The sequence below is a fragment of the Podarcis pityusensis genome, assembly GCF_964106645.2.
Source record: "Podarcis pityusensis genome assembly, chromosome: 2".
NCBI classification, from domain to species: Eukaryota; Metazoa; Chordata; class Lepidosauria; order Squamata; family Lacertidae; genus Podarcis; species Podarcis pityusensis.
Genome location: NC_138029.1, coordinates 48,678,554 through 48,699,010, shown reverse-complemented (window position 1 = coordinate 48,699,010; position 20,457 = coordinate 48,678,554). Strand labels below are relative to the sequence as shown.

The window sequence follows — 20,457 nt, the reverse complement described above, 5'->3', positions numbered from 1 at the left end:
CACACTTGTAGTTTAACACTGAATTATGGGTGTAATGGAGACTTAAAAGATTTGGATTAATAGAGAAGATGCAGGAGGAAAAAGTTAACATAAGGATCCACAAAAGGGAGGAGGGAAGTCCAGGGGAATCTAAGGAACTCTCTTTCTATTTTGGTTGTTTGATATTTGTTTGTAAATTTCAAAATTTGAAAAACTAAATAAATGAGAGAGAGAGAGAAGCCTATTGGCAAGGCAGCCATGGCAATGGCTCAACTATAAAAAGGGGTATGGGAAAAGGTGATATTAAAGACCAGAACCAAGATGAAGGCCTACCAGGCATGCATGGTGAGCATGCTGCTTAATGACAGTGAGATGTGGGCAACTTATACCCGTCAGGAGCGATGCCTCAATGCATTCCACAAGCACTGAATCAGGAAGATTTTGGACATCACATGACAAGAGTGTCTCAAAGATGTGCCCTCCCAAGCCCACTTTTTTAGCATGTCCACCCTCCTCTCAGGACTGTCTACGCTAGCTTGGTCATGTTCACAGAAAGAAAGATGGCAGGATCCCCAAGGATGTGTTCTACAGGTAGATGATTTCAGGCACCAGGCCCATTAGCAGACCAAATGTGCATTACAAAAATGTCAGCAAATGAGAAATGAAGGCTGGCAACATTAACCCTACCATGTGAGAATCACTTGCCGATGACTGCAGCACCTGGAGACAATCAGTAATGTCATGTATCCACAGCAGTAACCAGAGGAGGAATGTCTGCTGGGAGCACACAGAAAAAGAAACAACATGGTACACCTGCATCATCACAACTAGATATCTTCATATGCCCCAGCTGCAACAAAACATGTCTCTCCTGTATCAGTCTCTACAGCCACAGCAGAAATTGTAACTCTCTAATGGTTTGACCTCACCCCTGAAGAGGCACTCTTTTATTGTCTTCCAAGACAGACGGATGTCAACAACAATTTATTGCTCTTGATGACTGCAGGTAAGTCAAATGAGTTATTTCTGTCCAAGGCTCCCCCACCCCATGATTCCACATTGCTAATTACATGATTTTACATAGAATTAAATTGTCCCAGAGGCTATTTTCAGAAAACATTATGTTAGTGTGCAACATGGCCAGTGTGGAAAGTTACCATGTGGATATGCCCACAAACACAAATTCTCTACTCTAGCACAGCACACATTCTACACTTGCCTTGAAACATACATAACTTCTAAGGAATTTGCTCATTTTCATATCTAATCTCAAAATTGCTACTATTACAGAGTCTTTCTCCAAGTGTTATTTTTACCTATGGCCACACATATGTGAAGCTAGGTAGGAGTCATAAGCCATTCCTTTGAAGACCTAAAATCTGCCTTTACAAGACAGATGCCTGTAGGCAAAGATGATTAATACAAGCATGTTATAGATTCCTTTGCGTTTTCATAACTCCTTGTAAGAAATGCAGAATATTTCCTTTAAAAAAGGAAAGTTTAAAGGGGAAATAAATCTGCAGTTGAGCAATATCAATTAAAATGGACCAACCAATTTGTGAAAATTGGGTACAAGTTATAGCTAAAAGATCTGCATTTAGACCTAGACTCAAAATGAATATTACAGACATTGATGGATTGGTCTCTGTTAGATGCTAGAGGTTGAAATTTACATCTAAAACAAAGAAGAAATGGCTGGTCCCCATTTTTTGAAATATAAAGTCTAGCTGTTAGGGATCTGCCATCAGCCTGAAATGATAAGATAGCAGAAGCAAACAAGCCAAAATTTGGAAAATATTGCATAAGCCCTCAAAAGCAAAGTCCCTCTTCAGCTGGTAGGGCTGGGCGATATCTGGTTTTAAATATTGTGATATATCAGCAGCTAAATACTGCAATATTATGATATACAGTGGTGCCCCGCAAGACGAATGCCTCGCAAGACGAAAAACTCGCTAGACGAAAGGGTTTTTCGTTTTTTGAGCTGCTTCGCAAGATGATTTTCCCTATGGGCTTGCTTCGCAAGACGGAAATGTCTTGCAAGTTTGTTTCCTTTTTCTTAACATTGTTAATACAGTTGCGACTTGACTTCAAGGAGCAACTCATAGAACGCGGTGTGGTAGCCTTTTTTGAGGTTTTTAAAGACTTTGGTGATTTTTGAAGCTTTTCCAAAACTTTCCCGACACCGTGCTTCGCAAGACGAAAAAAATCGCAAGACGACAAAACTTGCGGAACGAATTAATTTCGTCTTGCGAGGCACCACTGTATCACGATGTCTGGAATTTATCTTGGCTGCTTCTTTCTTCCCCAGGCAATGTATTGCCAGTTCAAATTGTCTGAAACCAGTATCGCAATCTGAGCACTATACTGGTTTCAGACATTTTATCAATATATCACCAAGCACTACTGGATGTAGATCATGCTCTTGAACAGTTAAATTTGTCGTTCTTCCAAGGTACATAAAATACAAGAAAAGCTATGTTGGTCCCCTAAGAAAAATGCCAACAGTTGGGCAATACCTTTATTTGGAGTAACAAAAAGAGTTACTCCACAAAAGTCCACAAGAGTTACTGTCACAAAAGAGTAGGTAAGCACGCTAGGAGTAGAGGAGCCATCTCAAGCTGTTTTACTGAGCCCAAGGAATAAGGAGGCACATTGGACAAGTTTTCTAGAAACATGGAAGTTGTTATGAAGTCACCAATTGTATCATCTTCCAGTTCTGTAAAGGTGAGCTGGTTTGGTGTCTTCAGAACAAGACGGAAGGAAGGAAGGAAGGAAGGAAGGAAGGAAGGAAGGAAGGAAGGAAAGGGGTGTGTCCAATGGTGAACTGATACCACCAACTGCCAACTGTTCCAACAAAATCATTCAGTGTTGCCACCACAAGTAATTTTAACAATGTCAGATAGGGCTGAAACTATTCCTTTACCTTAAGTAAATTCAGGATACTATTAAGTTCTAGAGCTGTAAGGCACAGTCTGAGTGGGACCCAGGAGCAGATGACAGCTGACACATAGAAGCCTGCTGCATCCAGTGAAATATTCACAATTTAAATTGAAAAAGCAAGCCTGAGCCTGCAGCACAGCTATCCTGGGCTTAAAAGGCTAGATATCACAAAATATATTATTTACACAGTTGGAATACAATATATATGCTTCATGAAGTGCAGGTGAAGCTCTACGTGCACAGAGTATACACTGAAACATGAAGACCTCTACCAAGTGCTATTTTTCTAGAAAAAGAGGCTCTGGAACTCAACATGAACAACCTCCCTTGTTCTCTTATAATGGCAATGGCACCCACCTGAGAGGTGCCAGAACTTAGTTCTAGTGAGTTCTGGTTGAAAAAAAGAGCCCTGTCTCTCTCTTTTTTCATACCAGTGCCAGATTGTTAAATGCCCTCAGTATAAAGAGGACAGACTTTGTTTCTTTAATTTCAAAGTGATTGCCATTTCAGCCATTCTTCTCCTTTACACCAGATATTTTCTCTGCAGCAGGTTGTAAGTGCATTAAGAAACATAGGCGCTAATACTTCAATCTACCGTATTTTTCGCTCTATAACACGCACCTGACCATAACACGCACATCGTTTTTAGAGGAGGAAAACAAGGGAAAAAATATTCTGAATGAAACAGTGGACGTATCATTTTTGTGCTTCATGCTGTGGCCACAGACATGTGATCTGATGGTGAATTTGGGGTGACCCAATGCAAAAATCCTGAGAATCCCTGTGGATCCATGCTTTGTAACCACGTTTTTGCACCATTGCAGCCCCAGGCAACAGTGGGTGCGTGATTTTGGGGGGGCAGGCTGTAGCCATGGACATGCTATGTGCTCTGATGGTGAATTTTGGCTGACCCAATGCAAAGATCCTGAGGATCCATGTGGATCCATGCTTTGTAACCACGTTTTTGCACCATTGCAGCCCCAGGCAACAGTGGGTGCGTGATTTTGGGGGGGCAGGCTGTAGCCATGGACATGCTGTGTGCTCTGATGGTGAATTTGGGATGACCCAATGCAAAGATCCTGAGGATCCATGTGGATCCATGCTTTGTAACCACATTTTAAGTGGGGAGGGAAGGAAAAACACAGAAGGCTAAGAATGCAGGAGAGGGCTATAACGTGAGGAAAGGAAGGCAAAAGTTCCCCCCCACCCACCCACACAAGCCAGCCAGCGCGCGCGCGCTCTCTCTCTCTCTCTCTCTCTCTCTCTCCCATCTGCATGTTTTCCGGCTGCCTGATATTTATTTTTTTTAATTGCCTTGACAGAAGAAAGCATTTTAACTGCATTAAGAACTATTTAGCAGCGAAACCTAAGCTTTGCCATCCCTTAAGAGGTACAGACACTGTAATCTTCCAGATCGCATGAATTTACAGGCAAAACACTGTTTAAGGATTTCATCCTTTTAAATTGAAGAAAGCATATTTGAATGCTGTGTGTCCCCAAAAACAAAAAGCAGGAAGTCAAATCAGAATTTTAAGCTGAACCTGTAATCTCTCTTCCCTTCACAAACATTGTTCCCTCCGAAGCACAGAGAGGAAAGCAGACACTCTGCTTTCCCCTCTGCTTGCCTGGAGGGGAGGGGCTTTCCCTGCTCTTTGTTCCGTTTCAGCAAACACAGCAACGAAACAGAGCGGGTGGGCAGTAAGACCCTGAGGCAGAATGCAGGAAAGCAACCACTTCCTCTTTTCCCCTCTGCTTGCCTGGAGGGGAGGGGCTTTCCCTGCTCTTTGTTCCGTTTCAGCAAACACAGCAACGAAACAGAGCGGGTGGGCAGTAAGACCCTGAGGCAGAATGCAGGAAAGCAGCTGCTTCCTCTTTTCCCCTCTGCTTGCCTGGAGGGGAGGGGCTTTCCCTGCTCTTTGTTCCGTTTCAGCAATCGTGAAGCCCGATTTGATTTTTGTCTGATTTTTCGGCTCCAGGGACCACACATTCGCTCCATAACACGCACAGACATTTCCCCTTCCTTTTCAGGAGAAAAAATCTGCGTGTTATAGAGCGAAAAATACGGTATATGCAGTTTTCTTTCACAAAAATTCCTGACAGATTTCAAAGGGGATGTTGCAACCAAGAAATGAAGAACCAAGCCTACAGGGTTTGGCTTCACTTTCGGATGAACTGTGCTGGCAATTTTAGGAGGCTGCCAAATAAGCAAACTGCAAGATTGCTACCCCTCTAAGTGACTCCCCAACCTTGTAAATTGTAAGACTGTGAGAAAAAGATATCTTGTGATTGGAGCAAGGGTGACAGCTAGATAACTCACTGGCCTTGGTGATGTTGCCATTGCGTATGTATGCACTGAGCAATGTGCAAATGATATCTTGGGTGAGCCAGATTAGCATTGAGTACAGTCATACCTCAGGTTACAGATGCTTCAGGTTGCGTGATTTCGGTTACTTCCGGGTTTCGGCTCTTGTGCATGCGCAGAAGCGTCGAATCACAACCCGTGTGTGCACAGACACGGCGCTGCGGGTTGTGAATGCTGTGGGTTGTGAATGTGCTTCCCGCACGGATCATGTTCTCAACCCGAGCGTCCACTGTATTTGATTTTCCTAAGATGTATGATCTTTACACATCTTTTGCTCACACAACATATCATGGTTCTGAGAATATGCCCAATCATAGGTTCTGTGATTGGTTTCATAGGTTATGTGATTCTGAGGGTCCTGGCACTGGGTAATCAGGACAGACTGGAGATTCTGCTGGTTTACCACCCGAGTCTGATCTCAGAAGCAGTGTTGAAAACTACCAAACTGCTGATTCTGGGAGACTTAAACATTCATGCTGAGGTGGTTGGCTCTGGGATGGCTCAAGACTTTATGGCTACCATGAGAACCATGGGGCTGTCCCAACATGTCACTGGCCCAATGCATGTCCCAGGTCAGACTATGGGTCTTGTATGGGTGGGATGGGAAGGGACTGGATGGGAAGAGGGTGATCTGAAGGTGGGGGATATAGGACATCTATCCCTTGTCATGGTCAGATCACTTCCCATTGTGCTTTAGATTTTCAGTACTCTGTCCCCCCTGCAGAGGTGGAGGACCTATTGGGATGGTCCGCCCTGAGAGGCTGATGGATCCAATAGGCTTCCAGAAGACTCTGGGGTTTTCTCTGACTGATATGACTTGCCCTCCTATTGAGAGCCTGGTCAATCTGTATCCATATGGCTGGGCCATCAACACAATTGCTCCTGAGTGCCTTCTCCTGCTTTGTGGAGCCCAATTGGTTCTGTGGTATACTCCCAAGCTTAGGGCAAAGAAGCAAGCTGGGAGACGGCTTGAACACAAGTGGAGGAAAACGCCAGATGAATACAACCAAACCATGGTGAGTGCACATTTTGGAGCTCACTCAGTGACAGTGAACGCAACAAAGAAGGCATACTTTAAGCTTCAATTGCATCCTCACTATGCCACCCAGCAGAGCTTTTCCGGGTAGTGCAGAGTGATGCGGAGTGCCTTCTGCCAGCTTTGGCTGGTGGCCCAGCCATGTCCTATCTGGACAGGGATGGCCTAACTTCTGTGGTATACATTCTGATAACCTCTAAGTTGGATTACTGTAATGTGTTATGTGTAGGGCTGCCTCTGAAGTCGGTTTGGAAACCTCAGCTGGTGCAAAATGCAATAGCCAGGCTGCTCACTAGAGCAAGACGGTTTGAGCATATAACACCAATCCTGGCACAATTGAACTGACTGCTGATTAGTTTCTGGGCCCAATTCAAAGGGCTGCTTTTGGCCTATAAAGTCATATATTGCTCAGGACTTCAGGATCACCTCTCCCCATAAAAACCGACACAGACCCTGCACTTGTCACATGACTCCTTTCTCTATGGCCCCCATCCCAGAGAGGTTTGGAGGGTGCCAAAAAGAGAACAAGCCTTTTCTGTGATGACTCCGATTGTGGAACGCTCTCCTCAGAGAGGCTTGCCTGGCACTATGCCAGGAAAAAACATTCCTCTTTACCCAGGTTTATGGCTATTAAACAATCTATGTCCTATGAAAGTGTGGGGGAAAGGATTGTTATTATGATGACTATTTTACTAGTAGGCTGTCAGCTGTCAGTATGTTTTTTTTATGATTTTATCATTGATATTTTGTAATGTGCTTCTAATGCTGTACACCGCTCTGAGATGGTATTATTATTATTATTATTATTATTATTATTATTATTATTATTAACAGGTTCTCTGAAACAATACCAAAATATATACATTTTTAAAAGCAAGCCTTGGAATCATAGGGAGTGTGGTTATGGGTGGGTGGAGAGGCATTGTAGAAGCATATATGATAAATACAAGAGAGGGAACAAGAAGGTTGCTGACTGAGTAAATGTAAATAAGAATGCAGCAGGCTTGTAACAAAATACTTTAAACACATCCTTTGTAAGGCACCCTTATATATGACGTAGCTGTCACAAACAGTGTTGAATGCTGTAATTGAAAAGATATCTGAACAATTATCAGGCAGACACTGTAACATTACTCTTGGCAGAATGAAAGCACTGATACTGCACATCAAGCTGGTGCAGTGAAAAATAAGATAGGATTACACATAATATTGTCCCAATATTTTTAGTCTTCTTTTTCACTGAAAGTAATATATCGCAGATGTACTAGCATTAACACATTTGTCTCCATTTCCTGACAATTCTAAAGCTAATGGATTCTGGGATGAAGATGTGACGAAACCAATAAAGAGCACATTTTAAAGACTACATATGATGTAACACTTTGCTTCTGGGTTTAAAAAACAGTGTGCTTTTTATCACATGTACAGATATGCTATACTGGAATCCCACACCTACCCCACATAGAAATATCAGTGAAAGGTACAACTCTATGATTCTATGTGAACAGTATTGGTTGTCAGCTGGCAGAATGGGGAATTTCAGGCTCACAGAGGTCTATGGCAGACACCCATAATAAGTTACAGATAGGTAGCCGTGTTGGTCTGCCATAGTCAACATAAAAAAAATCCTTCCAGTAGCACCTTTAAGACCAACTAAGTTAGTTCTTGGTATGAGCTTTCGTGTGCAAGCACACTTCTTCAGATACCTGCTATCTGAAGAAGTGTGCTTGCACACGAAAGCTCATACCAAGAACTAACTTAGTTGGTCTTAAAGGTGCTACTGGAAGGATTTTTTTTATTTTGACCCATAATAAGGTTACTGTTATTTCCCTCTCCTACAATTTTTACCCATATACTTGCCATCAGCCTGCCACACTCTAAGTCGTGATTCTTTTCACTAGTGTACACGTCATTTACATATAATGCTTCTCCTCCACCATTCCTATTTCTTTTGGGCACATTGTATCCCTCAATTTCTACATTCCATTCATGAGTTTCATCCCACTAGGTTTCAGTAATACCTATTACATGTGATGTGTCATCCTGTATTAAGAGCCCTGCCCCATAAACTAAGAAGTCCTGAACATTATAACCTCCTATAGGCAAATTGCTGCATCCTCCCACCCTACCTAGATCATTTTGGCTGACCTTTTCTGGATCTTTTCTACCTCTACAATATCCTTTCTGAGGTGGGGTCACCAGAACTGTACACAGCATTCCATGCAAGTCACACCAAAGGTTTTCACAAAAGCATTAGAATATTGGAAGTTTTCAATCCTTTCCCTAATGATCCCTAACAATGGAATTCACCTTTTTCACAGGTGCTGCACATTGGGTTTGTGTATCACTGAACTATCCACCACAACCGCAATATATTTTTTCCTGGTCTGCACCACCAGTATAGACCCCAACTGTGCATCTATATGTGAAGTTTATGGCTTTATTTTATTGCCTCAGTGTGGATCACTTTATGCTTGCAGCTCTATTGTTCAGTTTTGTAATGTCTCTGGACAAAGAAGTCAAAACTTAATGCTGGTAATCAAAAATGAGTAATATGAAGAGAAAGCAATTGTCTGATCACAGCAAGTCAACTTTAACTTTTGTAATTAATGCATGTTGTACTGTTAATTAAATTGTATCACATCAAATTTAATTCCCTTGCATGAAAATTGGTGCCTCACTATGGACAATTTAGAGAAAATTGTCTTGGCCCACTGCTCAGTATTATCTAAAGCTTTCACTGTGCTTGGCAAGACTTGCGGGGGGGGGGGGGAACGTTTTCAGATGTTGTGTTTCTCACATGAGCATTATCCTTACAGTGCATTGGAAAATTCTGAATAAAAAACCAAAGCAAAATTCCAGCAATATCTAAGACTTTAGAGACAAAATTCACAAGAAGCAGTTGCAAAGTCTCAGTTCATGCCAGGCAACATATTTACAGAAGATTGGCTTGAAATATATTTGCATTTCTGGCATGGTAAAACATTAATGGTAGGTAATAATTTATTCTGTCTTTCATACCTTCTTAAACTCATAGAAATGGAGAGCAATTAACTGAACTCAATGAAGCAGTTGCTCAGAGATGTAGCACAGCATAATGTCTACAGTAGGAGTAAAAGAACCCGTCAAGTTCGTCATTTTTCTCATTGTCCCTCTACAATAGTTTAAAATTTACAACCTTGGGCTACTGACAGACACACACACAACTTCTGAATTGGAAACTATGGTGAATGGTTTGTAAATAGGCCAGGATCCAGAAGCCATATTTAAATATGGCATCCAAATCTGGTTTATTTGGAACACATTCACCATAGTTCCCATTGCAGATGTAAAAGGAAGCCATGATTAATTGCAGCTTCCTGGTTTGTTTTGCAAAAAGTAGCAAAAGATTGGTGTACCCACAGTGTATCCATATCCTGGTTTAAGTCAGGATTTGATCATCCAAATGGGCCACTAAATTAACACATCAGTTGTAAAATGACTGCAAATATGTTTTGTAGAATATGGCTTCAGAAATCACTGCACCATTAAATAAAAACCTTGTCTTGTGTATATCGAAGTGTACCATTCATTTCAGTGACAAATAAGTTCCCCATTAATGTATCCTTTTGATTGCAGGAACACTGTTTAGAATACCTATCTCTATTATAAAAATCACAGTTTCCTTTTGCCTTCTATTTGCTAGCATTAATCACAAACAGCATGGTTCCATGTTTAATTTCAATCACAGCATCTATTTCTCTCAGGGAAAAAATTAGGTTTTTATTAAAACATTTAACCTCGGTAGTTTGTATTTCTCCTAATAAGGTGAAGGGTTTTTAAGGGGGGGGGGGAGAAATAATTATACTAAAAACTTTACAGCACATCACTTGTGAATTTTGCATCATGTTATTTTTAATTAATGCAGCAATGCCTGGAGACTCATGGGCTCTCCAATTTAATAAATGAAAGGAAGTAAATAAAACAAAACAAATAAAGTGTGGTATCAAAATCTCCCTGGCAGAGGTTCTCTGTGCTACTAAGACTTTAAAAGGATAATGTTAAGAGAATATAATTGTCTCTCCACCCGCTCACTTTTGCATTATGACATCAAAGCAACTGTTTTCTCTATATTTGCAACATTTGATTGTAAAATAGGTCTGCAGCGTTTTGAGTTAAATAACAACACAGGGACAGAGGCAAAGGCTGAACACAACCTAATGGTTTAAGAGGTGGTAAAGCTTGGAGAAATCTGGTGAATCAGGCACAGAACCTGAAGGAATCTGGTGAGTGAGGAATACAGCCAAGATGGGATGTTTTGCTGCAACTTTTAACAGCAATGGACTACTCCTCCCCTCCAATTTTGTACCAACAGTGTCTTCCACCTCCACTTCCTACCTCTACTACTACTTCCTACTCCCGCCCAGAGGAGGCTCCAGGGACGCGGAACTCGGCGTAGCCTCCCCGAGGCCTAGCTAGGCCTCCGGAGCCGGGGGAGGCCACGCGGCGCGGCCCGCGGCCCCCCGGCAATCGCAGGGGCGGCAGGAAGGCCCCCGCCGCCCAGGGGAGGCTCCAGGGCCGCGGGAGGCCCGATTAGGCCGCAGAACGCGGCGGAGCCCCCCTGAGGCCCAGTAAGGCCTCCCAAAACGCGGCGGGCCTCCCTGCGGCCTAAAAAGGCCACTTGGAGGCCTCCGAGGCCCCAGGGGGTGACCGGGGACCCCCCCAGCCACCACCCGCCACACCCCAGGGCCACCAGTGGCGTTGCCTCCCCCCCGCGGCCCACACGCCCCCGCAGGCATGGGGGGGCAGCCAGAGGGGCCCCCGTGCCATCACCCAAAACCCGGGGCATCAGGGCCCGCCTAGGGAAAAGGATCCTCTTTTAAAAGAGGATCCTGATATCCATTACCCCCCCCCGCTATCCTTTGGGAACCCTGTCGCGGGGGGGGGGAGGCCAAAGGCCCCAGGCTTACCTTTTGGAGCGAGGAAGTCCAGCGACGTCCTTCCTGAAGAAGCTCTGGAGCCAAGTGAGGATTCCCAGGTAAGATCCTCCCTCTATTGTGTGGGCAGGTAATCCCTCCCCCTACCTGGCCTGGTTTCCTTGGCAACGCTTCCCCCAGGTGGGATTGGACAACTGACTGAGGTAGGCGGGGACCTCCAGGTATCCCACCTGAGGGAAGGCAAAGCCAAGCCTATGCTGATGGGGCCTCTCCAGATCCAGGGCTGCGCGCGTCCACGCAAAGGGCGCCCCCCGTTTTAAGCGGGGAGCGGTCATTGCTGCAACTTTTAACAGCAATGGACTACTCCTCCCCTCCAATTTTGTACCAACAGAGTCTTCCATCTCCACTTCCTACCTTCTTTCTTGGTCTAGGAAAGGAGAAGGGAGAAAGTCTTGTGAGTGGGCAGAAGATGGCAGGTCTGACCAGGCAGGAAGACTGCCACCTGTAGTCACTAATGCCAGATTCAAGGACTCCCAAAGTGCATAGCCTGGGGCAGTTGTCAATATCTGCCTCCTTCTCTAGGGACAGCCCTGGCTCCAACTAGCTTTTCATTTAAGAGTTAACTAATCAGTTCAAAAATATATCCCACGCTTCCTGTTCTTCCATGTTTTCTAATCTCCATAAACAGATCAAAAAAGAGAAAACAAGCCCAAAGGAAGCAAACTTCAAATGTTGCAATCAGCATTTACACTTAAAAAAATATTTTATGCCAGTTTCTTTGCTGGCCAAAATGAGAATTTATATGATCACCAACAATTATTTTTGACGTTTCCACAGAATGAAGTATATTAAGAATTCAGAGGCCTACATTAAAACTTTAGTGGGCAGCTTTTTCATGCTGTTCATTTCTAAAGTTTTGGCTTTATGTGTAAAATAAGTAAATGGTAACTTTGTAACTATGGATATGTAACAGATAGGTAACGGTAAATAAGATTTTTCTTTGAATATGGAACCCATGGAGGGAAGGAAGGAGGTCCGAAGGTTTGAAAGAACCTTTTATTTTAATATTTCAAAACAGTTAAAGATAAAATGTATAAAATTATGTAAAACCTATAAACATTTTTTTAAAAAAATAAGTAAATGGTAAAACTCTGGAACTGCTGAATTGTGAGGATTTCACAGCGACTCTGGGTTAACACATGGTTAACACCCCTGTGACTATTTAGCTGGGGAAAGACCAGAGGAGGCAGTAAGAATCTTTTATTGGTTAATTGTAAATCCCATTCTTTATATTAGAAGTAATCAATGAAGTATTTTCCATTGATCTGATTTCATCCAAGTTCAATAATGTGTTACTTTTAACACAACATTATTATTATTAAACTAAGAGCACCATTTAAATTTCACTGCAAAACACAGCTAAAATAGAAACAGCAAGAAAATATATCTCAGTATTAATTAACTGTACTCTTCAGTCAATTAACTGCAAATTCAATAATTTGTTTAATGGCATCATATGGCATGTACAGCTCAATTTCTTTTTTCAGTTCAATATCAATCAGCAAAAGATGCTTAAACACACACACACATATTTACATGTCATTATGCTAGTATGGGTTAAGTAGCCTTTCAGGTCACTGCAAATTCAATCAAAAGCTTATTGCTTTCAGTGCATAAGTGGTCTGCAAAGCAATAGATTAATATGAGGCTTGCCCCGAAGAACTTGACTATTTGTGCTTTTGGGTAGATTATTTCCAGGATCCACCCTCTTGTCAACATAGGTATTTTCAAGTGATTTTGACCACCCTTACCCATGTTGATCACAGCAGGGCAAAAGATTCCTTCTACAGTTTCTCTAGAGCTATTCATAGAAATCTCATCACACACTGGGAATGGCATGTAACCTTTCTTGCCACAACAAGGAGAGTAAAACAACATCTAGGGATTAGTAGGAAGTAGGAAATGAGAACTCCTGAATCCTGTGCTGCCTAATGTAAAGAATAACAGTAAAAACTCACAGTCAAGCTGAGAGAACTTCTTGCAAACAGAATTAAAACTCTTGGGGGCTTATAATACTGTAAACGCAACCATAACCACTTTTAGTCCTAGACAAACATGCCAAAGTGACTGTGGCCAAGATCTGCTTGTATTCTTAATAAACCATATTTATGCTATTAAGTGGAATTAATGAGGGAGGCGGGAGGATAATGTTTTAAATAATAATAGAAAGCAAGATGAAACGTTTTCCAGAGACATACTCCAGGTGAGCAGCAGATTTTGTTCTGTGGGTCAGACATGAAACAGAGGGTTACAGAAAATCATGGGACTTTCCTAATACTCTCTCTACACAAGTCAAACTAAATCACAGAAGTAATTTGTAATCTCTGCTGCATGTGTGATTTTTTAAACCAAATTTTATTTTATATATAACAACTCAAAAGAAACACAATAAAAAGGACCAACTGAAGAAGAAAAAATAAAAACTGCATTTCACTTATTAAAAAAACTTTGTTATTTTACAGGGTCACTGTAAGGACCAGTTTCAAAATCTCAACACACTAAATCCAGATAAGAAGATACATTTCAAGCTAATAATTCCACAAACCAGGTTATGATGCTGGGACTCTATGAAAGGTGTTTTCATTTGCAACATGATCAATAAATACTTGCCATGCAATATTAAAAGTGTCTTTCTTAAGCTGCCCTTAAGGAAGCATACCTTTTGTGACATATTTTCCAGTACTGCCAGACTTTATCATACCAGGCCTTGAGAGAAACGGCCTACAAGTTTTTTGAATAATTAGTAACCAACATTCAGCCAGCCATACGGCTAAAAAGGTCTGCACTTGTCATCCTTGATCTGGCCACCCCAGATGTTAAGAAGTGCCAGAATTAGTATGGCTATGGGCATATGGTCCTTGTCTGTTGTCTTTAATTTCAGTGAAGATTTTGTTCGGAAAAGAAGCTACTGTGGAACAGTCCCATCAAAGAAGGAAATAGGTCCCGTTCTTATTTCTGTACCACCGACAGATAGGGATGCTATTGTAGAGATAGTGGCATAACACTGCAGTAAGACGATCCCACAAACATCCTGCCCCCTCTTGACTGCTTGAGTTAGTGGAACTGGCACTATTACAAGTGCCACATAATACCCATTCCACATTGGTAAGAACTTAATCTTTTAGTGTGGCACCACATATACTTTGGAACTCCCTGCCTATTGATATCAAGCAGGTGCCTTCACTGTATTATTTTCTGTACAAGCTAAAAATATTCTTGTTTAGGCAAGCATATCCAGGTGCTTAGAAATGCTGGTGTCCATTTTAATCTGTTTTAATATTGTAACATTTTGGAGAAAAAGTTCCTAAGCCAGTGCAATCCCCTCTCTTGCCCTTACTGAAACTGATTGAGCCTGCTTTATTTTCTTTATTTTATTTTACTTACTGCATTTATAGCCCATCTTTTTCTCCAAGGAGCTAAAGGTAGCATACATGGGTCTCCTTCTCCTCATTTAATCCCGACAACAATCCTGTGAGGTAGGTCAGACTGAGAAGCAGTGACCAGCCAAAGGTCATCCAGAATGCTGGTCTTTGCCCAAACAAGTGTGAGTAGGGATGGGGCAGGGCCAAGGACTTAAGCCTAGCTGTCTGGCTGGATGCAGAGGAGTGGAGTGATGCACCAGCTAGGGAACCCCCAAGAGAACCCCAGGGGAAGAAGGTTCAAGAGTCAGGGGATTGGTGGTGGGACGACAATGCATGGTCAGAGGGAGCAAACTGAGAAGGGGTGGTGTCGGAAGCTGAAGATGTAACAGGATTTTGGTGAGCCAGAAGAGTCTGTGGCAGAGAGCAGTCTAGAATCAGAGGCATAAGCGGGGAGCGGGGGGGGGGGGGAGAGGCAGAGATCAGTCAGGCTGCTGAAGAAGCCAGTGGGTCTCCTCCTCCTGCTGAGACCAGCTCCTTTCCCCCTGGTCTCCCAGGATCAGAAGAGGTATGAAGAGGGCAGAGCAGAGACTGACTCATCAACAAAGTCTCAGGTTGCTTGGTAAGGATCTGGGAGTGGAGGAGGCTTAGGCAGCTGTAGGACGCTGGGGATCTTCAGTCCTTGCAGATGCTTCATTGGGGCAAGATCTACTGGGAAGATTTGCTGTGCTCACTAGGCCTGCTCTCTGGAGCTGTTTGTTTCTTTGAATAAAGAATTAACTTCACTGAAGTCGTGTGAGTTATGACTGACCTGCTTCTAGCACCTGTCCTTACAGTAATGCACATTTCATTTGAATATATTCCATCAACACCCAGGGTGAGATTTGTATCAGGGTAGGTATGGCCCTCTCAGCCACTAGTTCATTGAGACTTACTTTACAAGATGTTCATTACATTGCTCAAAAATCACATGATGTTTTTTAAATAGGTGCAGGGCTGTAGAGAGATTATTCTTCTTTAAATAGATTTTATGAGGTAAAATTTTGTTTTTAAAGTAATATTTATAGGAATTCATTCTGTATACATTATATTCACTTGCTGCTAGGGGCTGTAAGAAATATAATGTATATTCAATAGTACTGCAGGTGACTGGAGCAGTTGAACTGTGAGTTAACGTTCCGTCAAAACAAGAACTGCTTTGAGAGAAAGGTCCTATATATAGCAGACTGAAATTGTGGGACAATTCATCCTAATATAACAAAATATGGTTAAGTCTAATGCATGGAGAGGTTGAGACCATAGACTAAGCTATCTTGCAAGGTTTAGCTAGGTGACATGCCCTAAGCTTGGGAGAAAGGGTTATATCAAAGCCTTTGTTCTCTCTCTCTTTTCCACCATGTAACCAACCAGTAAGGATGTCGGGATTGGTTGCTCCAAGCATAGACTGTGTGGCTTTATTTGTATTTCTATGCAAATAATTTAGAAACACTTATTAATTTTGAAACTAAGTTGTACTGCCTGTCTTTTCTTGCTACTGTATGGAAAAGCACATTAATCTTATCTTTGGTAAGTTAAAAATGGTTTTTCTTACAAACTCTTCAAACGTGCAGTCTCTTTCTACACTAAGGGGAAGTGGGAAACTCTTGAACTAAGGAGGAGATATTTTAAAGGTCTAACAGCCTCTATTTCCACACTCTACTCTGCCACATGTTTTGTGATTTTAAATCTCACCAAAGAGTACTTGCCTCAAACCTGGATCTAGGCACCCAGGAAATTACCCTTTTGTTCTTTAGCCAAATTACAAAAAACCTAAAATACCAACAGAAACCTGGTGAGTTTATAACCAGACAGATCATTGGACATTCTGCCTCACCCCATTGGACCAGATTTGTGGCCTGATGCAAGGGGAGATTTCCACTCAAATTTTAAAATATTAGCTGGAAGGAGAACTTGATTGAGCATAAAAGGCTGGTCAAGTTATTCAGCCTTTGGAGACTGTCATTGCGGTCAGGTCATCATGTGAAGCAGCAGCAGAATCTGGAAGTGGGAGCAAAAGGCCAGGGAAAGGAGACTGTGGCTTGCAGAGGCTAGGGAAGCCAGCAAGGAGCCAAGAATTGGAATCACAGGTTGTAGTGGAAAGTCTGTGAAGGAATTAAATTATCACAAGAGTGAGACATTGAGGGAACTTAGCAGCCAAGGGTCAACATCAACTCTGCAGTGCCTGAAATAGCAGAGGTTGCTGTGCCCAGATGAAGATTTTAAGGGGTCTGGTTTGAAGACTGAGAGTCTCCAGAGCATGAGGACCAAATAGAAAACTTGGCAGGTGCAGCCCTCAGTGCCAATTGGTTAGGAGTTAACCAGGTTGGGGTGGCTAGGGTACTGAGACTAGGTTTAAATAGAGTGAAGAACTCTATTCTAACAGCAGCAGAGGAAGGAAAATTATTTTCAGAGGGTGGTGGTTTAAACATCACTGCATACCCAGTTTACAAAAAAAGACATGATTGGAAGCAACAAAGCTAACATCACGTGTAGATATGATAGTATGGCAACTAAACCAGGAGAAAACCCAGAAAGCCTATAAGGTAAGGAAAAGTAGTCAATTACTAAGAATGTCTCTAATCAGAAATTGTCAGATGTAAGTGTGAAAGGTCAAGTGGAATTCAATCTTGCACAGAACAAAGAAAATAGCAAACTATGTATATATGAAGACAAAGGCAGAACAAATCTACAGTAGCGTACAAGGAATGGAAAGGAGATTAAATGGTATATGGCCAAAAAACAACAGCACCCCACAGTCAAGATTTCGCCTCAGTTTTTGAACTCAACAGGCCTGTGTTAGAAAGAAGATGGGGATGGAAGTGTGAGACTATGAGTGTTAGCAATTACGATGTTGTGGAGACAGCTCTTCATGTTTTCAATAAATGGAGTGAGAGTAAACCTGGGAGTCAGCTTAACTTCAGTGGTGACTAAAGCCCCAGAAGCAATTGTAACAAGGGAGTGAGAAAAAACAGAAATGTGTGAAACCATCACCTGCTTTCTGTGAGCCTTTTAAGTGCACACAAGCAGAATGCACATTAATTTACAAATCTGTTGTTTATAAAATGTTAGACACTGGACATACACCATGGTGTGAACAGGGCAATTCAAGCTAAAGAAAAGGAAAGTAACTGTTTCTGTATTTCTGAGAACTAATAGCTGTTTCTTGCACAGCTTCATTGTTTCACTATTATCTGTTAATACAACAGCAGACAAAGTGCAGCTGTGGTCCTCAGCATATTCGGCATTTCTTGTCTGAGCATAATCCCTCAGGTAATGAAAAACCCATTTCTATTTCCACATCCTCACTACTCTTCATAGTGAAGGCCCTTGCAGCCTGTTTCCCATTTATTGAAGCTTATTCCTCATCCAAGCTGTCTGGTTAGTATTAAAGAATTAGCTTTTAAAATGCTGCTTTGCCAATATTTATTTTAGGATTTTTCTGATAAATTCCTGAGATTTAAAACTATCAAGAACACAAATATTCTAAACCTAAATATCTGATCCACACCAGAGAACTCTAGTGACTTTTAAATACCATTTAGGTTTGTAAAGAAATGGATTATGTATACCATATTTTAAAATCAAGAGTTAACAAGATAAGATTAGGCTCAAAAATTGAAGCTACTATATACTCATGTTAGAGTAAGAATAATCTTCAAGCCTCTGAATATTTACAACAGGCAGGTCCACAAAGGGCCGTCTGCCTTTATAGCTTTCTGAACACTGTTGGAAATGGCTTTATGCTGATTCCTTTAATCATATAATAATGGTTACTATACAAAGAAACTGAGTGCAACAGTACATAATTGTTGCCTTGAACATTCTTAAAGGTTATAACTCTTTTAAGATCCTTTTTCTGTTTTCTTCCTCTTTTGTGCACTCACATTACAATTATGCCTTTATATCAGTGGTATCTCTTGGCCCTCCAGATGTCGCAGGACTTAAACTTCTATCAACCCCAGCCAGCATGGTCAATCATCAGGAGCGGTCTGAGTTGTAGATCAACAAATCTGGAGAGGTACAGGTTATCCCTCCCTGCTATGCATGGCAAAATGGATCATTTTCATCTTCTATATTTGATGTTTACTCACCCCACCCCTGCATAGTCCCAAATGTGCACTAGGGCAGTTGAATAGTGACCAATGTAGCATTTGTAAACTTCTTGACATAATATTTTGTTTTAGCGAATAAATGCCTCCAAAGCAAGAACTTGTACATGTGGTCAGCGCCAAGTCCACATGGGAAGTTGTAATGCCCACAGGAATTTACACTGAGCTATGGCAACACCCTGATATTGTTTCTTTTCAACCCAATGTTTATCATGTCATTTTGTTGTTTAGTCGTTTAGTCGTGTTCGACTCTTCGTGACCCCATGGACCAGAGCACGCCAGGCACTCCTGTCTTCCACTGCCTCCCGCAGTTTGGTCAAACTCATGCTGGTAGCTTCGAGAACACCATCCAACCATCTTGTCCTCTGTCGTCCCCTTCTCCTTGTGCCCTCCATCTTTCCCAACATCAGGGTCTTTTCCAGGGAGTCTTCTCTTCTCATGAGGTGGCCAAAGTATTGAAGTCTCAGCTTCAGGATCTGTCCTTCCAGTGAGCACTCAGGGCTGATTTCCTTCAGAATGGATAGGTTTGATCTTCTTGCAGTCCATGGGACTCTCAAGAGTCTCCTCCAGCACCATAATTCAAAAGCATCAATTCTTCGGCAATTAGCCTTCTTTATGGCCCAGCTCTTACTTCCATACATCACTACTGGGAAAACCATAGCTTTAACTATACAGACCTTTGTTGGCAAGGTGATGTCTCTGCTTTTTAAGATTCTCTCTAGGTTTGTCATTGCTTTTCTTATCATGTCATAGAAGTTCCAATTTTAAAAGAGGATTTCATACTAATGAACATCATTTAATTTGTTATGACCTGGTTAGCAAATTTTCTTTTCAATTTCCCAGTCTCAAACGCAACATTAACAAAATTGTAAACTGGTACCAGTACTTCAGTGACTGTTTCTGCATTTGCCCTTTATTTCAACATAATCACATTTCCCATAGGGTCTTTATTTACTATGTTTGTGTTGTTTATTGTAATTTATGAAATAAAATAACATTTCTTGTTAGTTCACCAGATGAGAAAGCAAACGATCAATACAATAAAGCACAATTAACTTATTCTTTTTTTCTTGGAGAACTTTGTGGGGGAGGGAATAGAGAAGTATGTTGTGAGAGTGGAGAGAGTTATACTTTATAAATGTATACAAATATGTATGTGAACAATTCGGGGGGAATTAGGTTGAAAGTGATAGAATAGGCTTTAGCCACAACTATGTTAAGTCTAAGGGACGCGGGTGGCGCTGTGGTCTAAACCACTAAGCCTTGGGCTTGCCGATCAAAAGGTCGGTGGTTTCGAACCCCCACAATGGGGTGAGCTCCCATTGCTCGGTCCCAGCTCCTGCCAACCTAGCAGTTCGAAAGCACACCAAAAAAAGTGCAAGTAGGTACCATTCCGGCGGGAAGGTAAACGACGCTTCCGTGCGCTGCTCTGATGTCAGTGCTCCGTTGCACCAGAAGCGGCTTAGTCATGCTGGCCACATGACCCAGAAAATCTCTCTGCGGAGCGGAAAAACACTGGCTCCCTCAGCCTGTAAAATGAGATGGGTGCCACACCCCCAGAGTCGTTCGCAACTGGACTTAACTGTCAGGGGTCCCTTTACCTATGTTAAGTCTGATTGATTTCTGTGGGACTCATTGTGACTAACTTTGGCTGGAC

General features: G+C 42.1%; 1 protein-coding gene and 1 long non-coding RNA gene across 13 annotated transcripts in view; one reads left to right on the top strand and one right to left on the bottom strand.

Annotated features, from left to right (window-relative positions):
• Positions 1–20,457, bottom strand: part of TENM2 (teneurin transmembrane protein 2) — a 696,995-nt gene that overhangs the window by 172,727 nt on the left and 503,811 nt on the right. The window contains exon 1 of one of the 12 annotated variants that reach the window (XM_080995197.1): positions 11,267–11,565. The exons of 10 other annotated variants lie outside the window; for them this stretch is intronic. The gene's annotated coding sequence lies outside the window, so the exon portion shown is untranslated. Of the gene's footprint in view, positions 1–9,338; positions 9,358–11,266; positions 11,566–20,457 lie in introns of those variants that run through there. One more of the 12 variants, XM_080995198.1, reaches the window with a different exon arrangement.
• On the top strand, positions 11,214–13,918 carry LOC308471374. The gene is made up of 2 exons (XR_013982930.1): positions 11,214–11,334; positions 13,756–13,918. It is a non-coding gene; the product is annotated as an uncharacterized lncRNA (long non-coding RNA).